Here is a 23,947-nt window from a genome sequence, read left to right on the forward strand (position 1 = left end):
ATGGAACTCAATAATTTAAAATCAATTAACCACATGAAAAATACAGAGATTGCAACTTTCATGTTTAAATATTCAAAAAACCTACTTCCCACAACATTTAATGATATAATTATGTGTAAACAATCAAATAGCCTAACAACAAGAAGTAATTCTTCTTATATTCCGATATATTGCAGAATTAACACTTGCAAACAATCAATACGGTAGGCTACATGGGGCCAACAGTTTGGAACAAGCTTCCCCCTACTATAAGAAATGAATGTAAAACTATAAAAGGCTTTAAATCAAAAATGAACAAGCTAAATCTTCCTTAAAATAATCCTATCTAAGTATAACATACACCAAACTTACTAATATATATTTTTTTTGCCCAGAAATGATAGGCCAAGGAGTGTAGATTTATTAGCAAAATAGTAAGGTTGTAAGTACTCCTACTGGCCTTCTGGTTCTTGTGTTTTTTTGTCCACAGAAGTTCTACAGAGTCTGCAGAAGTTTTTCCATCCTCTTCGACCAATCACCATCTTTCGATGAAGCGCTGGCCATGTGCTCCAACCAGTTGTTTTATATCAATATCTTGGACTGGATCGTCATGCTATTGTCTGTTTGTTTATCTATTTTTCTAACATGCCGAATTGGATTTTTTTTTTTCTTTCACTTTTGTTATGGTTTAACGTGTAAAACATACGGTAGCCTAACCCAAATTTATCATATTACTGTGACATGCCACTACTACATCCCAGCTGGCGATGCCTGTCGTGTTTGCATTAATTCAACGTTTGCTAACGTTGGATCAGTGTGGAGGTGACGAGTTTAGCTGACTGGGGTCTAAAATTATCGCTTTATCAACGCAAGTTTTATCAAAGCACGCTTGATATCTTCAAAATATAACTTCCCTGGGTATAATTGAATTTCCGCAAGATGATGTTGTTGTTTTTGCTAGTTTGTTTTATTTGTTTTTGTCATTGTTTTCCTGTCGTCAAGTTATAGCCTATCTATTTTGTGAGTCGTGCAAGGCCTATTGCAAGTTGCGCTTGAAATGGCTTTGCCCGTGGTAGGATTTCTTTGTGGGGTTTTCTTTGCCTGCCTTGCTCTTCTTTGTTATGAGCTAAACTGCTAAACGCATCAAGACGTGTTTCCTTTACGACCATCAGCACTCTTGATAACGCACCATGGCCGATCTTCATAGCAACTGTCCATACAAATCTTAAATATATCAGCTAAAGCTATGTGGGCTAATAAAGCTATAGCATAAATATATGTTGTGTATTTGTTTTTTGTTTTTTTGTAACATTTTCTTTTTTTATGTTCCATTTATATCTTAAATTTTTCTGAAGGTGTTGCGACCGTGCCAAATTTCTTTCAAATCAATAACTTACTTTGGTCTCCAGCACGTTTTAACGTTCGCGTTTTGTCGCTTCTACCCTTTTCTCGACCTTTGCTATGTTGACGTGTATTGTTTTGATATGATGGTCAGAAATAAAAACAACTGAATTGAACTGAAGCCTGTTTACTCAACGAAAAGGATTTATGAAGAATAAGACTAGCAGTAACAAATTCAATTTGCTAAATTCGAAACAACAAACCAGTAGCTACACCATTACCTTTGTTTGACATTCGTTTGACATTTGTTGGAACATTGACAGAAGTGTTGTAGGTACTTTAAAAATAACATCCAGGTTATCCGAACGTGCAGACCATCTAGTAGCCTATCAGATAGCAAGTGCAATGCAATTTTTCCAGACGTGATTCCCTCCTTTTTCAAATGCTCTTGATACAAAGAATGTCTCTTGGGAGAACAGTCTATAAGGCGGTAGATGTCACCAATTGTTTCAAAAATTGTTTTGATTGTCGCCAAGTTTTCAACACTGTGCTCAAGCACAAGATTTAATCGGTGTACAAAACAATGAAAATGTACCGACAGTTTGGCACCCGCTGCAACTAGGTGTTGCTGTACACCTTCATCCTTGCCTGACATGTTGGCGGCCCCATCAAAACCTTTGCCTAATAGGTCTTTTAAAGTTTATGTCTCAGCTGTGACGTGATAAAAGCCATCACCTCAAAATGGTAAAATTAGGCTACAATCAATCAATACAACAGAGCGATAACAATGAAGATTCTTCGTATAAGTCAATGCTGCAAAAGTAATGGTAATTCATGCGTAAGAAGTTGAAATTAATTTATGACGCAGTCACTAGGCCCCCCCTAACCCCCCTCATACACTCCCAAGTTTTCTCATCGGATCTCAACGAATTACAAAATTGACCCTAAACAGGAGTGGGGTGGACATGTCCACCCCAGTCCACCCCGTGGCGCCGCTACTGCTTCAATTAGTTGCATTTTTTGATTTGTTGATTCTTAATCGTTGTTCCGGCGGGTCAATTGCCCTCTAGATCAGTGATTCCCAACCGCGGCTCCTAGAGCCGCATACGGCTCCAAGCTAGCCTTCTTGCGGCACTCATTGACTCCTGAAAATTCCACAAAAAATATAAATTATAATAATTAGGGCGATTATTTTTTGACTTGTCAAAATTATTTACGAAGTCAAAATTGTTTACAAACTGCATTGTCGTTGTGTCGTAGAGGTTGCACTGTCAGCGAACTTTTCATTTTACATCTTACACCTTGTAGCCTACTTTATACTGTTGTGAATGGCCCATTGTCTACTTATTGTGAATCATAAACCATTAAGTGAAGTAATTAGGTTGATATGATATGGTGTAATGCTCAACACACCTCAAAACGTGTAAAATTTCTGGTAGGTCCTATAAAATAGACTGAGAAAAGCAGTAAGTTATTGCCGCTGTAAAACTGTGATAGGATAATCAGCAGAGGCGCCGAAACGATTTTTGACTGGGGGGGAAGGATTACAGAAAAAGGGCACTTTTGTTTACTAAAAGGTCATTTTTTTTCAAGATATAGCAATAATGCTAATCTATCAGCTCACTATGTATTGAGTAATGATAGCCTACAAGTGTCTGGTATACAAAGAAGGGGTACCCGGACATTTTGCCGAAAGGACATTTTGCCGAAAGACATTTTGCCGAAAGACATTTTGCCGAAAGGACATTTTGCCGAAAGGACATTTTGCTAAATGGACATTTTTCCGAAACTCATTTTTGGGTTAGATGTATCAATATTCTCCACAATGACTTTTAGTCTATCGTTCACAACCTTAGTCCTTTCGGCAATTTGTCCATCGGCAAAATGTCTTTTGGCAAAATGTCCTTTCGGCAAAATGTCTTTCGGCAAAATGTCTTTCGGCAAAATGTCCTTTCGGCAAAATGTCCGTGCACGAAAGAAGGGCACCATACTATGTTATAATGATGTAACCTACTGTCAAGCCTTAAGGCAGCTTGCGGCCATGGCCGCTAAGTAGTGCTTGAATGACCGCCGGTGCTACCTCCTTAATCGGCCAAGTTTGGCCGCCGGTCTCTTCTAGCCAATTATTTAATTTCGCAATAGAATGATCGTGGATTAACTGTCGAAAATATGTAGTATCAAAGAGTGACGCAAAATTAGGTCAGCGCGTCATAATCGCCACTGTTGCATTGTGCGGGAATATTTGTTATTGATGGAATATATCCATCTGCGATCATCAGCGCTGTAAGTCTTGTTTGTAATTCCCGACGTTTATTATAACAAAGTCTTAATCCGAAGTGCTAATTTGCGTCGGCTGGCAATATTGTCGTTTTTATGTCGATTCGATGTTGTCGGACATTGAATCGTTGTTTAAAAGGAGAACTAGGTTAGTTGACATCCTAGGGGAAAACATTTTTTGATCATATTTTGCAAAAATTATGCTTCTGTTAGTAATGTCCTTCAGATCATTGAAATACTTATTTTATTACCTTGCCGTCATCGTCAACCCATGCCGAATGTTGTTTTTCGTTGCTAAAAAGAATTCTAGGGGAGTGGCGAACTTCTTTAAAATCAGCCACATTGGAGACACTCGTGCGAGTGTCGTTAGTTAGATGGTCCTGCAGTACTGGATTGCAATCCCGAAAAAGCAGTTGGTGCAACGATTCTAGTGTAGGACGTCGCCCAGGCCCAGACTTCAACAACGCTAAGTGATCATTTTAGCATTGTTGCAGGTTTAATTTTATTTAGCCTACTTGTGCTATCGTTATTTTCATTTTGTATTTTGGCCTCTAAGCACGCAGATTTGGCCGCCGAGAAGGAGCTCCCGGTAGGCCACGATGGCTGTCGAAAAAAAAACGTATTTTAAGGTCTGTACTGTGTTGCAAAATTTTGTGCCATAAATATTTTTTTGAGGCAAAAATGAAAGATTATAATTAGGCTAAAAGCGAATAGCAGAAATTGTTATATTGCAAAATGTGCAGTAGCTTACATGACTTTAAAAGGGCACCATTTCCCCCCCTGCCCCTCCATCTGCAGAAAAATTGAGGGCAGGGGGGCATCCGCCCCCTGCCCCCCCCCCCCCCCCCCCCCCCGCTTCCGGCGCCCCTGATAATCAGCCATTTGCTTAAGTTTTAGTATATTCAGCCAAAAATTATGTCAGATCAGCTCAAACAATTATTTCAAAGTGAAGACCTACTTGAATTTTGGAGTCGAGTTCCAAAGGGAAAGTATCCCAACTTGAAAACCAATGCCCAGAAAAACGCCTCTGTATTTGGATCAACTTAAGTATGTGAAGCACTTTTCAGCAAAATGATCAGAATCAAAAATAAATATCGCAATCGGTTGACCGATGATCACCTCAAGCAGCTATACTGCATACTGCATCCTCTGCAACTGCGCCTCGCTTTGACAAACTTGTTAATACCAGCTCAGTGGTCGAGTGGTTTCGCCTTCGACTGTGGTGCTGGTAGATCTGAGATCGATTCCAGGTCGGGTCAAACCGAAGACTTTAAAAACGGTACCGATTGTGTTCTATCCTGCATAGCGCAGTGAGACTGAGTCGGGTTATAATGTGATAACATCGTAAACCTGATATAAAATTAAACATGAGCCCTGTCGCTAAAAGACCTTAGCTGTTGTAGAGCGACAATAAATAAAACCATAACATTATTATTATTTGTTAAAGCTCAGGCAAAGCCAATGCCAAGTTGGACATTAAATTGATTTGTGTTATTTTCTTTGTTAGTGTTGCTGTGGTGTTGCTTTCATGCTTTAAAATTTTCGTTATAATTACTTGAGTGTTTTCATGCGGCTCCATGCGTACTCAGAAGTTTGAAACTCGGCCCCGACACCAAAAAAGGTTGGGAACCACTGCTCTAGATTATAATTGTGATGAATTTGTAAACGTTGAATTTGCGTTGTTCCTGTGTTCTACGTGACGTGGCTCGCCTGACTACCAAGACATTCTACATCTGATTGTCGCTTGCCGCGTGCCAGGAGCCGTTGTTTCTGCACACCATTTGCCTTTGTGGTGGGATTTACTGTAGTATTGGTAAAGCAAGCTAAGAGGAATGTGTGATTTCGGATTTAAGTTAAATCGTTAAGAATTAGGCTATAAATGTAGCCCATACAAAAATTCAGCTTTTATCCCAACTCACTGAATCAAGTCATAGGCAACAAATAAAAATACAAAAAACGATTGTAAGCATAGTTGAGGCAGGAAGAGGAGGGATTGTAGGAACGCATTGAGCCTTTTAACCAATCGTTTATGGTTTTTCCACCAAAACCTACACCAGACTAGGATGTTGATTCAATCTTACTATTGCTGAATGTTTTATTTGGGTTACTTCCTACTTCGCCGGCGCTCAGACACGTGCCCAGCTTGGAGAATTGAATCTTTTATAGAAATATCACCCTATTTGCATTGATATAATGCCAGTAGATGTCAAATTATTGTAACTTGTAAGCATCTACTAGTTATTGCACCTCGCTTTCCGTTATCTCGTCCAGCTGATACAGCATCTGATGATACCGATTCTGACTAGTTCTTCATCAAACACTTTGTGTTGCTCGCAGTGTCCCAATTGTGCCGAAATTATGTTAGCTTATACGTAAATCGAGGCAATCTTCTCGCAGGGAGCTATTAATTTGCTACCGGTAGGCTACCTGGTTGAGCAATTAACGTTATTTTATGATAATTCAACGTCGCTAGAAGTCGAATTAATGTACTGTAAAACAAACGTAATTTTTTTTATTGGGCAATGTTGTTACGCAGTATAACCCGCCGGGAAAATTAAATCGATTTGTGCTGACTCGAACGTTGAATCAACACAAAATTAAGTTACCCCCCCCCCCCCCCCGGAGTTATTTTAACTTGAATGACCGTAGCAGTGTGCGTATCGCGTTGCTCGCTTTATCGCTACTTTTGGTACAAACAGTCTTTTGGTCGTGATAGAGTAGACCAGTGCTCTTCAACCGAGTATACTGTATACCCAAGTATATACCAGATCAAAACTAGGGTATACAGCTGGAGAAGGGTAGGCTATACGAAGGGTATACAGCTTAGATTTGGCTATGATAGTGGAAGACACAACAGAGACAGCAATTGGCATATTTGTACACTTTTAACCGGACCTACTGGTGTGCGGTTATTAGGGGAGGGTGGGGTGGTTTGAACCACTTTTCTCAATATTCCTAATGTCTGCTTCAGGATTCAATTTTTCAGCAATTTTTTTGCATGACATCCAAGTCTAGGATGTACTTGAGCAAGCCCAAAGTGAATTTGCAAATGAAATTTATTACAACGAAAAATATAAAGTATTTTCAGAAAGTTCTCAAGTGGTTCAAATCACCCTTGGGTTGGGGTGATTTGAACCACTCAAAAGGGTGATTTGAACCACACTGGGGTAATTTAACCCACCTTTTCAAAGTTGGATAAATACACATTGTTTCACAAATAATCAATGAAAAAGATGTCTCAAACATTTACAGCGGTATAAGTACAAAAATAATAAAAAACATGCAACACAAACAACGACCAGTAACTGTCAATCAACTGTCTCGTAAGAGTAATTAAGCATTGTCAACATCAATATGTTATCATTCCAAATTGAACTCTTTCAGGCAACAATTGAATATAAAATGGCTCTCCCTTCTTGCAGTTCCTCCCGCTTTTTGTGGATTGGGTAAAACTTTTACTATGTCGCTTCGTGGAAAAGACCCTTCATCATTTTCTTTGAATGTAAATGATGGCTTTCCACTCTTATTTGTAGATGGAACCTTTTGCAAGAAGCGAGCTTCAGGCTCCTCGTCGATTGTGCCCACGTCATCTATCTTGCCAATGTAATGACGTGTGTTCTCTTTGGTATTAAATTTAACAACAACAAAATCTCCTACAGCAAGTTCTTTGGGATTTTGCTCTTCATTTACACTACTTCCACTCTCTGATGCTGTGTCTGACATATCGTCCAAAGGAACTGCATCATCCTCATCAGAACTTGAGTTTTCATTAAGAGCTAGCACACGTTTTGTGGGGGGTTTCTTTGGCTTTGGTCTAATAATTTTTTGTTTTCTTCTGAGCAATTTTTCCTGCTTTGCACGTCTTTCTTCGTGCTGAATTTTTATTGCCTGTTTTTCTGGAGTCTCTGTGAGAACCCGACTTTTTACTCGTTTCCTTTTGCGTTGAACTCTTGGGGTTTTGCTTGATGGTAATGGAATAACTTCGTTGGGTGGTATGAAGCTTTCTGAGGCGTGATATTCCTCGAGATCTTGCAATGAAGATACGGGTAAATGTGTCGCACCTTCAAAGAAATAAGCATTATCAGTTGATCGGTTAGCAATAGTGTTGGGAACTGCGGCCATAACATTAGCTTCATTCACTTCAGGTTGATGGGAGGTACTTGTTTGGGGATTTGGTCTATCACTCAGAAGTGATGGGGCAAAATCTGTGTCTGTGAATATACTTTTGTTAAAAGGATATATTCCTGTAGAGGCAAAGCCAGAAGTGATGTTCCTTGGCGTCATAGCGTTTAAAAAAGCCTCCTTAACGCATTGTGGAATGTCATAAATCCGAAAAGTTTTGTTGTTGTAGGTTCGCATCCATCCATCTACAGCCTGGTTGTAATAGCCTTTAAATGGCCCAAACACTGATTTATCAAGCGGTTGAAGTTTGTGAGAAGTGTGAGGAGGCAAAGTCAGCAATTCAATGCCACTTTTATCAGCAAACTCCACAGCCTCCCAAGAAACGTGAGACTCATGGTTGTCGAGAATTAAGAGGACATGTTGAGAGGGGGAACAACCACTATGCTTCACAAAATGTTTCAAGTAGACCAAAAATTTTTCTTCGTTAATCCACCCAGATTTGGTACCTTCTCCAATGGATTCTGCTGGTCCATGTCTAACAAATTCCTCCTTATATCTTACTCTTGGAAAGATAAACATGGGGGGAATGGCAACACCTGAAGCACTGACAGCACATACAACTGTTACAAGTTCTCCTCTCTCTGCAGATGTCACAGAACCAACTTGTTTTTTTCCTTTCGTTGTCACGATATGATTTGGTCTTTGCACGGTTGTGACACCTGTTTCATCAAGGTTGTATATTCTACTTGCAGCAAAGTTGTACCTAAAACACAAAACGATACAATGAAGCCTTTTTCAGATCATAAGAATTGCTAAGTACAAAGCAATGTTAGGCTATTGTTACGAGACCTGTCCATAACTCTTCCAAGGTTGTCGAAAAACTCCCCAACAGTTGTTTTGTTGAAAGCTGTCGCTCTTCCTAAAGACGTCGCTTCTGGTTTACGACATGTCAGATGGTGTCTCTCCTTGAAACCTTCAAACCAGTCAATTCCTGCAAAAGTTTATGGGAAAGAATTGAGAGGTGGTGTGTGTTGAGTAATGTCGAAAAAACAAACCAATGTGATCTACAATGTGCTACCGTACACAATTTTCCACACAGAATTAATAAACAAGTTAATCGTGTCTGATTAACGAAACGTCGGAAAATAAATGCAGATTATCACTAAAAACACCTTGTGATAGTTTTGCTTATTTTACACCAGAAGAGCGTATCATGTTATTGAATTAAATGCCTGGTGAACAGTCTCATTCAATTTTTAAACAACATAGGCTTAAAATAAAACAAACCTGCCATCTTAGAAACCACCCAGTTACTTGGCATCTGAATGTTGTTCTTGTCAGCCAAACTGAAAGCCAACTCACGGCATTTGGTGCGTGTGAGTCCGTGAAATCTATCGTCCAGGTCTTTTATGTGCTGTGCGAGCAGACTTTCCAACTCCCAAGGAAACACCAGACTTTTTACCTTCGTTCTATTATAGCCAATGTTTTCTGAGAGTCTACCATTATCAGATCCAGGACGATTGCACTCTTTGTAATAGCGACCTAAAGTGGTCCTGTTAATATGTCTTCTTTTGGCAACTTCTCTGATCGACATTCCATTCTTTATTTCCTCCAAAGCAAGCAACATCTCCTCACGAGTGGCTGATGCGTGGCTTGTAGTTCTAACATGTTTGCGAGGCATAGTGATGGAAATAAAAACTTAAATTCAACTAATGCTTGTAATTTACTGTGGCCAATAGGAATACCCTGTGTAAGCAATTCGCAATATTACTACAGTTAACATAGACTGTATAGCCTATTTATAAGTAGCCAAATGCATACTAAAGCACTAGACTTACAATACATTGACTACTACAGACCGCAAACTATTTCAGAAGAAGCTACTAAAACTTATTTTCTTCTGGGAGGTTTGAGCTACCGGTTCAAACCTCCCGAATCAACTGGTTCAAACCTCCCTGTTGCCACCATTTTAAGAAACTTGTCTAATCAGCTATTAAATCTTTCACTTACAGAGCATTTGCCAGCATCATTAAACACCTTTTAGATAGGACTACTCATGGTAGTATTAACTATTGCCTAAGTAAAACAGCGAAGATGGCATGCAGCTACAAACTGAAATTCCTAAAATTTACTTTTTGCAAGGAAAACAAGTTCTAACCTGCTTGCGCTAAAATCGCTGCTGCTATCGCTCTAACGTAGACATGCTTTGGAATCACTTTACTTCCTCTGTCTACAGACATAGTTACGTCATTTCTACTTTTATGGTATCCGCAATAACAGCCATGGTTCAAACCTCCCAGTGGCTCAAACCTCCCCACTCTCCCCTACTTGCCAACCTTCGAAAAAGTGCAAAGCAACAGAGGTTTTTTTCAAAATTTTGTAATGAAATGACCTCCTCTTCTAAAAAGCTTATTCTGCACTCAGAGGTACGGTGGCTATCGCGAGGAAAAGTTCTTTCCCATGTGTTTGAACTTCGCAAACAATTAGGGAATTTTACACTGAACACGGAGACCCAAGGGCTTCCAAGTTTCGTGACATATTCTGGATTGCAAAATTGGCATACTTGGCGTCGATTTTTGATCGTTTGAACCAAGTAAAGATCAGTCTTCAAGGGAGAGGGGGTGATATATTTCGGTCAACTAGCAAGATCAATGCGCTGAAGATGAAAATAGCACTCTGGAAAGAGAATGCTTTGTCGAGAAACTTCAATGACTTTCCTGTATTAAGTCAATACATGAAAGAGTCTAGCTGGGAGTTTGAGGGCGTTTCTACTGAAGATAACTTGTCTGCCCTTATTGTTGGTCACCTGAAATTACCTGCCGACAATTTGACTACGTAGGCCTATTGTCCTGAAGATAACGACCAATGTCTGGAAACAAACTCGTGGATTATCCAACCATTAAATAAAGAACCAACTGAGGATGAGGAATTATTGAAACTACGGCCTGATTTAAATCAAAAATACTCATTTCGAGAAGTGAATTACACAAAATGTTGGGTTTCTCTTCTTGAATTTCCCGAATACAAAAATCTCGCGCAAAAAGCCATTGATGTCTTGGTGCAGATGCCTACCACTTATTAGTGTGAAGAAGGATTTTCCAGTCTTGAGATCAAGTCAAACAAACAAAACTCGATACTTGACATTGATTCTTTAATGCGGGGAGGAATAGAGACAATAAGAGCTAATACCACGTTATGTCCAAATTGCCGAAATCATGCAACAACAAGCTATAGCCATTAAATCAACGCCAATTTTGACGTTTTTTTGCACTTTTGCATGCGTAGTTTCTTGTGCCCAGTTCAAAACTGCTATAATCACTTTAACAAACAATTAATTAATTATTAGTTTTTCTTTTACTTCCTGTGCACAATTAAACATTGCTATTTGTGAGGTATAGCCTACGAAGTTATTAAAAATTGAAAAAAGGTGTACCACGGACAAAAAGGTTGAAGAGCACTGGAGTAGACTACTCTAGTCTATTTTTCGCTTCTCGTTTTACATGTTTTGGTGCAATTTTTTCGTAATAAATGTTCACAGCAATTGCCGAGGCAATTTCAACTTTTTCCGTTTGGCCTCGGCATGAGACGGCAACGTTTTTGCCGAAGTAAAAATATGCTAATTTCGAAGACTGCTTGATCATGCAATTTTTATGGGCCACCACAAAATAAGTGTGACTTATTCTTTGTAGTTTTGTCTAGAAACGTCAGTTGGAAGTGCATAGATCATTCCAGTGTGGCGCAGGGCCTCTGAGAGAAATTTTCACTAGGGGTACGAAGAGTCATTCCAGGCCCCCTCTCACTCCGGCCCCCCTTTTTCATGGGCAAAACGAGTAATGATTGCTTAGGCATATTGCACGTCTTACAACATTTTACTGCAGAATTGGACATCTGTGCGCAATAATAGTATCAGGCAGCAATAAAACTATTATTTAGTGTTTTGTGTTGTGCTTATCATGTGATCTGTCCCTCGCCAATTTGTGTATTCTGCATTAAATTCGTGTGTCAGTTGTTGATGGTACTGTTGAGAGGTGTCGCTTGTACAGCTTTAATGTAAAATTTTCAAATTCATTTATTTATTTCTCTTGTGATGTCGAAAACGGTGGATTTAGTATTTTTTTCTTGTTTTCTGTGTGTGTTTAATAAAAAATGTTAAATCCGTTAACGTTAGGCTTTAGCTTACTGAGTGTTATATGTATCTAGTAAGCTACAACAAGTCAAGCTCTCTACCAAGGCTCAAACATAACATCTAGTTAAAACATAATCAAATTAATCATCTGACCAATGTAACCTTTCTTCATTAACTTTTGCATTCACCGCATGCCTAGCGGAGGGGAACGAAGTCGCTTTTTTTGACTCCGGCTGAGCTCCTGCTCCAAAATTAGCCTATACACTCCGGCTATTGCTCCGAAATTCATTTTGAAGTGAAATAAGCGTGAAACTAGGCTACCTTTTTCAAGTAGTTTTTAAAAAAACTCAAAAGCCCAAAAATGCCTGGGATTTAAAAAAAAAACTCTAGCTGGTTGGGATTTAAAAAAAGATCGGGGGTTTTTCTCAACCCTGCTTTTGCTACACTATGCCCCCTCCCCAGGACAGGAGAATAACCAGCTTTTATGATTTCCTTTAGGGTGCTTTTAACAAAAAAAAATTGCAAGTAAAGCATTCCCGAATCACCACTTTGGGCCCCTAATTTGCGCGCAATGCATTCAATTACCTTTTCTGGCTCTTTTTCTACATTATGCCCCCCCGGAAATAAAGAATAACAAATTTTATGCTTGAATTTAGTTGTTTAGGATGATTTTAACCAAACATTTTTGCGCGTAAACTATAAAATAACAATTTCGGGCCCCAACAATTAAAGTCATGGGCCCTCAAGGGTACGCCGTACCCTCCGTGCCCCCCTCTCACAGGCCTTGGCGTGGCGGCTTGTGATCATTTGTAATAGAGGGGTTACAACAATCCTAATTCGATAACTCTAACCCAGGGGTCAACAAACTACGGCCCGCAAACTGATTTCATCCGACCCGCCACGTGCTGTGGAAATAACAGCTGCACTACAACTGTTAAGGAAAAAAGTTACCAAACTTTTTGTAAAGGACTGACGTTGCTGTTTATCATTAGGCCACCACAAATGGGGACAGCCTAAGCCAAATTTGGAAATATGTAATGTTTTTTCAAGAGCACGATGCCCTGTAGTGTATCACAGCAGGGGATAACTTTTTCAGCAACCTTTCAATTTTCATCACAACTTTGCTATTCCACCGCTGACTTTGTTATTTATTGTGCTCAATTCAAGTCAATGGAGATTCTAAATAGTTGTATATCTTTTCGCAATTTGCATCCGGCCCGCAGCTGTTAATTTTGCAGCAATCCGGCCCTCAGAGAAAAAAGTTTGGTGACCCCTGCCCTAACCCGAAAGTGAGGTTCAGTTTATCAACTATTCTATTATTTTAAGATACTTTGCTTGGTCAACTGTTTCGGCAACTCCGATCAGCGACTTCAGCGCTTCCATATTTTTTAGCTCTTTTCAAGAGAAAAATTATTTAAAAAAAAAATTCGAAATCAAATGTTTCTAAGTTCAGATTTGCGTTAGTTTGACCAGAGCCACTGTATATAGTGACTCTGGTTTGACCTTCATTGCGGATCGATCTCAATTAAAAGATCTACTTGTTGCAATAGAGCGCTGCTTCTGAGACAACAAAAGAAACAGAAGTACGGTAGCTGATAAACGCCAGCATGGTGCCGTTGAAGCATAGTAGGCCTAACAATGATTGAAAAATGTTTTTCTTGATTTCTTCTGCTTTGTTTTTTCTTGGGAGTGTCAATAACAAGGTGCAGTTTGCTGTTTGCTCAGTTTAGTATCTACGCGTATTAAGAGTTAAAGTTAAGTGACCAGCATATAATTCGAAGTAGCCTACACTACAGGCTTCAAAATTCGTTTTTGTTGACGGCGGACGAACGTGTCCTGTCTGAGCATAGTTAATAAATATACCTAGTTCGCCAACTGAATACGAATCTTGCCGTTTAAACTCGGCACGTACGCCCTCTGTCGGTGGTTAATACGTTTTGCTGACTCAGCATAAACCACTAGAGAAAACCTTTAGAAAATTGGCGAATTGAATGGTTGCAGCATGGTTGCAGTCAGGGTTGCCACTTGGCTATTTTCATAGCCAAATTTCACGAATTTGGCTATTTTTTATGTGACTTGGCTATTGAATTTTTTTTTTTCATAGCCAAACCTATTTGGCTATATTTGGCTTTTTTGACCTGCTGGCCAGAAATATGCTTTTTTATAAGACATATCAAAAATTCTACTGGTGAATGATAAAGTTTATCTGCGTTTCCGCTTACTTATAGCCTGCAATATGCAGAATTTAATGAAGCGAAAAACCTCTCGCATTTTCCACGATTATCAATCAGGTGAACAAGTCGTTGAGGTCGACACCAAAACACGGTCAGGTATTGTGCTTTCAGTTTGAATTGAAGTCAGTTGAATGGGTGTCAACTAGCTGTTAACCTGATTGATAGGCTAATGTTATCGAAATACGGAAGGATATCCATCCAACATAGTTTCAATGAATTGCACGATATACACTGTCCATCGTACCTTGCTACTCCAGACAGCAATGCAGTGGGGGAAAGGGTCTTTTCTTTGGTGGCAATTGTGAAAAATTGTAGAAGGTAGAAAAGCAGAAATTTGATTGGTAATGAGACATTGAATGCAATACTAAGAATCCGTACACATTTGCTGTTTCGAAATATGTGTTAAGTGTTAATTTTAAGGCTACTTCAGAAATGTTGAAACTTTTTACAACAGACAATATATATGCTGATGGTGGTGAAAGTGATGCATTTGTAGACATTTTTGACATTTAGATTGATTTATCATTGTAACTTTGTGATTAAGGCTTGGCTATAATTTGGCTAAATTTTGTAATTAAGGCTTGGCTATAATTTTGGCTATATTTTTGAAGTAGTTTGGCTATTTCCTCAATTGGCCACCTGGCAACCCTGGTTGCAGTGTTTGTTAGGTGAGTTTGGGCTGCTGAATGGGGGGGGAATAACGCTAGAAAGAAGAAAATGTGTTACAGAAGTGCTAAACGTTCCTTTTAGGCCTTCACAGTGTAATTTTAATTAAAATATAATACTCCATATGCACGTTTTCCTCAGTGCATACTGTAGCTCAGAATGCTTGCAGCACCAAGTTGATCCATATAGACAGAAAGCACGCAGAAAGGCACTGGTAGCATGACTAGGCCAACAAGTAGTTAATAGATGATGTGAGTTTTCAAATTACTAAGGAATTGAATTTTGGCTTATTTAGCAGAAGACCAAAGCATACCGTAGGTTCTTGAAAGGCTGGTCAGTTGGTACGGTAACTTTTCTGCCAGGAATATTAGGCACTGGTTAGTTTAAAGGAAAGCACTTGTTGCCAATGGAAGTTGACCTAGACTCAAGATTAAACAGTACTTTTGTCTATTCAAAGTTTATAAATAGGCTACATATGTAGGCCTACAGGTATTTATTCTGAAGAATTTTAAATTAGATTTTCCTCAGAACATACCTCTGAATGCTTGCAGCACCAAGTTTAGCCATCAAATGTCCATGGAAACAGTAAGTTGATGCAAGATTTATATTTCAATGTTCAATTTTTAGATTTCTCATGCCGTTGTGAAGTTCACCATTACCTGATTTTCTATTTTGTAATTGCATTGTAATCTTAGTCACCGAAGGCATGTTTTCAGACAAAAATAATTGGTTGAATTGAAGCCACTTGCTGTATTATTGGATTGGAGTGATGTGTTTAAACCAGGCTACAATGAGCGACTGGCAATCGTGATACCTCCCTTCAAAGGGGTAATACGCAGCATTGTGACTGCGGGGGACCTGGTGCCAAAGTTGTCTTACTACGTATGTTTGTTTTTTTAACTGAGATTTTTGAAAATATGCAAATAAAGAACCTTTATGTGATTTGTACTGATGCTGAATGTTTCAATCATTGTTAGAATGTTGGAATTTTTTCTACAATATTGATATGAAGTACTGAAATTTGATGCATGAAACAACAGATCAATATTTTTTGGATGAATTAAGTGTAACATCCACAGTACAATATGTTGTATTATTATCTCCAATGCTTTTAAGCACTTTATGAATGCTACTTGTTACTTGGGAGTTTTTTCACATTGGCTAATTGTTGGGCACCTCCAAAATTCAGCTTCACGTCCTGATACTACTATATAGATGTCCATGGCATACTTACAGTAGAACCCTACCTGACAAACAGTGACTTGCAATTTAAATATTAAAAATTAGTTATTAAAGCATATCAGCATTTGGATACTTTAAGTGCATTTTTGTGAGCGATTTTGATTTATATTTTTAGGCAAAGATAGCTATTAAAGTTTCTTTTAATTTTTCTCTAGCTAAGCTATATGTATGTACCATGGCTTGCCTTGGAAAATATTGTTGTATACCAGGATGTATATACCAATTATCCTTCATACTCTGGAATTTCACTCTTTGTTGTTCCAAACGGAAAAAATCATGGTTGCTATGGAAGGGCTGCAGATGTAAAAACATGAAGTGAGAAGTTTTTGCAAGTTTTGTTCAAATACAGGCCACCTACAAACCTTTCCTTCAAACAGCGAATTGATGATGGTAAAGCTTTCATTTGTAATGTGCATTTCAATGAAGGTGATTTTTTTAAAACTTCACAAAGAAGTTGGTTAAACTTTGGTGCACTTCCAAGTTTGAATCTCCCTGAGAAATCGATACCATGTAAAATAGTTCCAGAGAGGCGTAAAATTGTGTTTCACAATAAAATATCACCAGTACCCCACAAAAAGAAAAAATTATACTCCAGTTTATCTGATATTGAGTTGAGCTTTAGGTCACTAAAACTACGTACTGGTAACAAATGGAGAATACATGCTACCTCAACCTCTGCTGGTTCAAGCAATAGCATTGCATCTGAATGGCTACATTTTACGTACTGGGAAGTTAATGATATATGCAAGGGTGTGCTACAATACAGCATTTTTATCAAAAGTGATTTGAAATTTACTGTTACAATCAAAAGCTGTTGTTTGCCAGAAAATCACAGTATATATTCCTTAAAGCTGCATGGAGATGATGCTGACTCTGTGCACAGTCTTCTTTCCCATCTTCATGCCTTTTCTTTTTCAATTTAGGATGAAATTGTAGGCATTCATTTGATTGTTTTGCGACAGTTTGTTTAGAAGAACACTCTGCAGTGTCTTCAGACTCTTCATTTATTGAAACTGGTGAACCCAGCTGTAAGCACATTTTGTTTAGGCAACAATACAGAACCTTTAGGTAACATTTATATACTGCTTTAAGCGCATGTACGATTGAACATTTTCTAATTGCTTAAATGTGTTAAAGAGGTTAGCTAGAGTACAATCTCAAGAATATCGACACTGCTGACTGCTGATACACCACCTTTGTCAAACTGGCTGCAGAGATTCATGGAGAAAAAAGTTTGCTAGATATAACACTCTGATTCCATGATTGAGCATTTTGAATATACTGTTGTGGTACATGTACTAAAACAGTATAACATAGTCAGATTTCCAGACCAAAAAGTGCTCTATGCCGACACAGAGCAATGTAGTTTCAAAATGCAGACCTTCTTATGCATACTCTTGAAGCTATCACATAGCAACCACTAGAATGAACTTTAACTACCTAAAAGATGTATCTTCAGGTCAAAATTTGAGCTAGCCTGAAATCCAACTTGGTTATCGTAACATAAGCTACCGTACCTCTTCTAAAATCAAACTCAGTTTCTCATCGAATAACATAAGTTCATCCATCAACATTTTTCTTTTTCTTGGTGGTTTGTTCATTACGAAGTTTTACAACTTATGCAATTGATTGAGTTTCGCTTTTAGCAGCATGATCATAGCTTACTTCACAAGGTAGATTTAAACGATCTGTCTTAGCCTGATGCTGCGAGTTTGCTGTGGCAATAGTAAGTTGCGCAAGATTTCGGAACACAGTTCCCTAGTCATGTGCTATGATCGATCTTGGAAGCGGCCAATACAGAAATGCAAGAAGTTGTCAAATGGCTTGTAGCAAATAAATTATCACTCAATGTAAACAAAACAAAATACATGGTATTTGATACTAACAGTTTACGTGCGAATAAGTGTAAGCAAATCTTAAGTATAAATGATCAACCAATTGAGAGAGTACAAAATATCAGTTTCCTTGGCCTGACTCTGAATGAAAATCTTTCATGGAAACCACACATGCAACATTTGCTGCAAAAGCTTCGAAGAAATTTTGGCATAATTACCAAGATTAGACCCTGTCTTAATTTGTCAAATTTGATCTGCTTGTACCATTCTTTAATTGAAAGTAACCTGAGGTATTGCATTACGACTTAGAAATATAGCAACGAAGGACTTATACGAAAACTTCAAAAAATCTGTGACAAATTTCATCGTATTTTCCGTCCCAACAATGATAGTTGTAGCAAGATCCCGATAACAATTGAGCAATTGTTCAAACTGGAAATTGGTGTTTTCGTGTTTAAATTTCACAACAATTTACTACCAGATTGCTTCACCAACATTTTTAAATTTGTCAAAGAGGTTCACAGCCTGTCTACAAGAAACCATGATAATGATTCTCTAAACATTCCATACTTCTCAAAAGCGCTTACTCAACATTCAATAGAATTCACAGTCAAGTCAAGTCAATTTATTTTGTTTTAACAGCGCCATATATTAACATATAATCAGAGTAAAATGTAACTGTCAAAACAATGCATTGTACAACTGTTGGTTAGATTATGGCGCAATCAGGATGGTAGCGAAAGACCATAAGCAGTCATCTAGTCAGCCACCACCCCAGAAGGAAGGACACCCCAGAAGGAAGGACACAGGTGCGAAAACATGGAACGAATTTCCTTCTTCAATTAGAAAGACTGATACAAAGTCACATTTTATTCACAACCTAAAACAACATTTAAGCAAAACGGAAACGCAATAGAAAGACAACGTAGAAAGGCTTTCTTGCATTCTTGTGAAGATTTTAGTGGAAATCCGAAATTATTTACAAAAGATTAGGCTAACCTAACAATAATATCGATTGCTTGTGCTGTACTTTTATGTTTGTAGATATTAACAGCAAACGCAATACTCCATAACAGTGGCTCCGAGAGGGGGGGGGAAGTCGGGCCAGTTTCCCCCCTAGCAAAACATTGTAAAGGAAAAACGAGTAGTTTTTTGTTTTTGCACTTTTGAGGGGGGCCCATTTTTAGTACTAAAGTAAAAATGTACCAACTAAATAATCAACAAATTCTTAAATGAAGTGCGTAGTTCCAAGTATTTCTCAATCATTGTAAATGTCACTCTCGATGTTTCTCATCAAGAACAAATCATTTTCGTGTTAAGGTAGGCGATGTTGAACAGATTCAAGACGTAAAATCTGAAGCTGAAATGATTTCTGTATTACTGAACGGTTTCGATTGTATTGATAGTTTCAACTTGAAAACTGGTGCTGTTTTAGCTAAGCGCGAACTATTTTTGCTTGACAACTGAACCTTAACTTCAAAATCTGCGTTGGCCAGGCATAGGATGTTGTATCCAACATAAGTTATCTGGGAAAGTTACAGGTATCAGTCCAAGCACGATTAAAGAAAGTAAATCCTGTATATTTTTTGTTTATGGATCATCATCAGTCATCATCTCCGCCTGCAGCAGATTGCGCATCAACAAGAGTTATTTGCTTTCAAGAGTGGCGATTTTGAGCCAGCTCGCCCAGTGTCGCCACGTTGAGTACGGTCCATGATTGGATGTTGTCTTGCCATCGTTTTGATTGTCCGCCACGTTTTCTTTTTCCTTCTACTTTGCCTTCTGTGCAAAATTTGCTGATTCCGAATTGTGATCTTTTAGTGTGGCCGAACAGTTTTAAAACTTTTGATTTTATTAACTTATTGCTGCAATTGGATGTAATTTTGTCATAGTTAAAAGATCTGCTGATTTCGTGTGGTCAAGTAGGGGAAGGTGGTGATGGTTCGGACACTTTTATGAAATTTGGCCGTAAAAATTTTTTTAAACTTTTTTGAAGCTTAAATTTTATGTCAACTTATAGTAGGCCTACCATATTTTCATCATCCAAAAAGAGGACATGTTTAGTAGGCAAGTAAAATGCCAGTGGACTTCTACGTTTGAACAATTTTTACATCTTCTTAGATGATTATAGGCCTATGTAGCAAAAGTGACAAATGAAAAATAGCCTATAACATATTTATTTGTCAGATTCAGTCAATGAACGTTTTGCTGTTCATTTGATTTTCTCCACAGAAAACAGGCGTTTTACATTTGCATTTTGAGTCATAGCTTATTGCAGAAGAATTGCTCGATTTTTAACAATTCATTAAAAAAAATGTATAGTTCTGCACAGTAGCGTAGCCAGAAATTTTGAAAGGGGGGGGGTTTTGACAACCCAGCGGCGGGGGGTCTGAGTGGCCACCCCCAGAAAATTTTGAAAAATTAGTTTGAATTTGGTGCATTCTGAGAGCATTTTTAACAAAAATGTGAGTATGAATATTCCTGTAAAATGGTGCTGTCCGGTGGCATAGCAAAAGGATAGCCTAAGATCATGTTTTCTTCGGCATATTTCGGAAATAAACCCAGCAAACATTGATTGCTGGGCCAGCGTCGGCTATATGCTGGGTATGTTGGCACAAGGCTGGCAATTTTGTCCAACATTTTGCCAACATTGCCAACATTACGCCAACAATTTCAATACTTCTTATTATGCGTTCAAAAAGGTCTTAAAGATTTTGTTTCAGGTTTATTTGTTTTAAACTGTAAAAATACTAACACAAACCTCTTTTCATGTGGTATTGCTTCAAAACACAGTTGTGTGATTGGCTGACATCGGTCAGAAGCATTGCCAGTGTTGTGCCAATTCATAACAATTTCGGTGTTTTCTTCAAAATTATGCAAATGTAATACCATCATTTTGCTACAATTTTACATTTTAATAATAGGCTATCAATGCTGTTATTATTTTCTGATACCGTACAAGTATACTATGAATACTTAAGACCAGCGTTGGTCAGAAGGGTAGCCAACAGTTTGCCAACAAAGTAGTTTCATTTTAGTTTGTTTATGTCAAACTGAGCAGAGGTCTAGAAAAAGGCTGGAGCAACAAAACGCGAACGCGATAACGTGCTTGATACCCAAACAGTTTAAACTTTCCATTAGCCCTACACGTTTCCACAAAATAAACAATTGCAATGTCGGCTATATGCTGGATGTGAGGGCACAAGATTGGCAATTATGTCCAACATTTTGCCAACAATACGCCATCAATTTCAATAACTTATTTCTTATCATGCGTTCAAAAAGGTCTCAAAGATTTTATTTCAGGTTTATTTGTTTTAATCTTTAAAATTACTAACACAAACTTCTTTTCATGTGGTATTGCTTCAAAACACAGTTGTGTGGTTGGCTAACATCGGTCAGAAGCATTGCCAGCGTTGTGCCAATTTATAACAATTTCGGTGTTTTCTTTAAAATTATGCAAATGTATACCATGATTTTGCTACAATTTTACATTTTAATAATAGGCTATCAATGCTGTTATTATTTTCTGATACCGTACAAGTATACTATGAATATTTAAGACCAGCGTTGGTCAGAAGTGTAGCCAACAGTTTGCCAAGTTTGTTTATGCCAAACGGAGCAGAGGTCTAGAAAAAGGTAGGAGCAACAGAAACGCGAACGTGATTCCGTGCTTGATACTGAAACAGTTTAAGTTTCCATTTGCCCTACACGTTTCCACAAAATAAACAATTGCAATGTCGGCTATATGCTGGATGTGAGGGCCAGTAGCGCACCCAGAAAAAAATTTAGGGGGGGGCTAATTCAGAAATGTCGGCCGAGTGATTTGCGACAATAGTGACAGTAGGCCAATGCCCATCCCTTTGATTAATATTTAAAGGCATTCACGGCCCACAACCCACAGGTGCCGATACATCAGGATTCGTTCTTTCAATCAGATTAGAAGTTGGCCTAGTGAACCCCATGCTATTAGAACCATCAGCACTCCCATCCCTACGTCCACTCTCGCAATCTTCTATAGATCTCCACTTTTTCGTCATCTATGACAAAATAGAATTAGCTTTCCGTTTGCTAACACAAATAATTGCAAAAACAACAACTAGCACGAAAACAGTTTGAAACAAAACACTAATGTGTGATTCGCATTGACGTATATAGTACATCGGTATATCCACCAGACATTTGACCCAAGAGTAGGCTACGGGAGCATCTGAACTTCAGGGAGTTAAAGAAAGGTGCCATCAAAGACCATATCATGAAGTGTTCTTTTTGCACAGATCCAAAATTCTCTGCTGACTCATTTAAACTTTTACGCAAAGGCAAATCCCAATTTGACACCAAAATTCAGGAAGCTGTGTTAACGCTACAACGCAAATTTAAACAAACAATTATTTGCTGGAGCGGTAGTAGCCTACACAGAAAGCTCAAATTTGGTGAAAATGGCTGTTAATTGGTTCAAATTTTTCTACTTGGGTTAAAATTAGCCTTGTTTGACCTTTTAAATAGGGAGGGGTTACCAAAATGTCATATGATGCGTCAGTACGGGGGGAGGGGGTTAGCTAATACCGTCAGATAGGGGGGTCCAAAATCAAGAGCTAATCTGCAGAAGTAAGTTACTGTTCCAATCAATGAGGCAGTTGTAACTGGAAGGGTAGCAAAGATTTGAAGTAATTTATAATCGCATCGGATAAGTGCCGAGTTGTTCAGCAGCTTGACACGCATCCACAAGAGTCGCAGGTCGTTTATCCACAGAAACTGCAAGCCAATTTGCTCTCAATCTTCGCAATTCAATAGTAGCTGCAAAGCAATTGCTTGCTTCAACATCCAGCATTTTATGGTAGAAGTCGAAAACCTCGTCGATCGGGCAGTCCTCATCTTCATTAATCAATGAAGGCAGAAATGTGCTGACTTTAAAAGCTAGCGAGCAGTGCTCATTGAATCTCTCGTGAATTTGTGCCATGCAATTGTCAAGAAAAGGAAGAAAAACTGTTCGTTTGAAATAGATCGATCTCCGCAATTTCAGAATTTCAGCTTGAATGTTAGGTCGATGTTGTTGTCTAGGTGCATAGCAAAAAGTACACCCCTCTCCCCCGCGCGCTATAGGATGAATCCTACAAGCAATTATGTCTTGCGCTACAACTTATATTTTTGCAAAATTTGTATTTTTTACCTGATTAGGGGGGGGTCATCGCCCTGTATCCTCCCCCCTAAATACGCTACTGTATGTAGTTGCCTTTTTCTAATGTAAATTTACCTTTAAGAAGTTGAAATTAATTGCATTTTTTAAGTATTTTCATATTCCTGAGGGCTTAAAGTTAAGCTGAAAACGTTCGACTGTTAAAACTATTTGTAAATATGTAAAATATATTTGATCAAATTCTCTGCCCTGTTGTATTGTTGTGTTTTATTCATATTTAACCTGTAAGCAAAAGGTATAAATGGGGAATATACAAACACTTCATTTTTGTTTCGGGTTTGGGGGGGGCTTGAGCCCCCTTAGCCCCATGCTGGGTGCGCTACTGGTGAGGGCACAAGATTGGCAATTATGTCCAACATGTTGCCAACAATACGCCATCAATTTCAATAACTTATTTCTTATCATGCGTTCAAAAAGGTCTCAAAGATTTTATTTCAGGTTTATTTGTTTTAATCTTTAAAATTACTAACACAAACCTCTTTTCATGTGGTATTGCTTCAAAACACAGTTGTGTGGTTGGCTAACATCGGTCAGAAGCATTGCCAGCGTTGTGCCAATTCATAACAATTTCGGTGTTTTCTTTAAAATTATGCAAATGTATACCATGATTTTGCTACAATTTTACATTTTTATAATAGGCTATCAATGCTGTTATTATTTTTTGATACCGTACAAGTATACTATGAATACTTAAGACCAGAGTTGGTCAGAAGTGTAGCCAACAGTTTGCCAAGTTTGTTTATGCCAAACGGAGCAGAGGTCTAGAAAAAGGTAGGAGCAACAAAACGCGAACGCGATAACGTGCTTGATACCGAACCAGTTTAAAGTTTCCATTCGCCCTACGCGTTTCTACAAAATAAACAATTGCAACGTTGGCTACTTTATTTCAGCTTCACTGGATTTATTCTTTGAAAATATTAATAGCCAA

The sequence above is a fragment of the Aplidium turbinatum genome, chromosome 3 (assembly GCF_918807975.1).
Source record: "Aplidium turbinatum chromosome 3, kaAplTurb1.1, whole genome shotgun sequence".
In the NCBI taxonomy this organism is placed as follows: domain Eukaryota; kingdom Metazoa; phylum Chordata; class Ascidiacea; order Aplousobranchia; family Polyclinidae; genus Aplidium; species Aplidium turbinatum.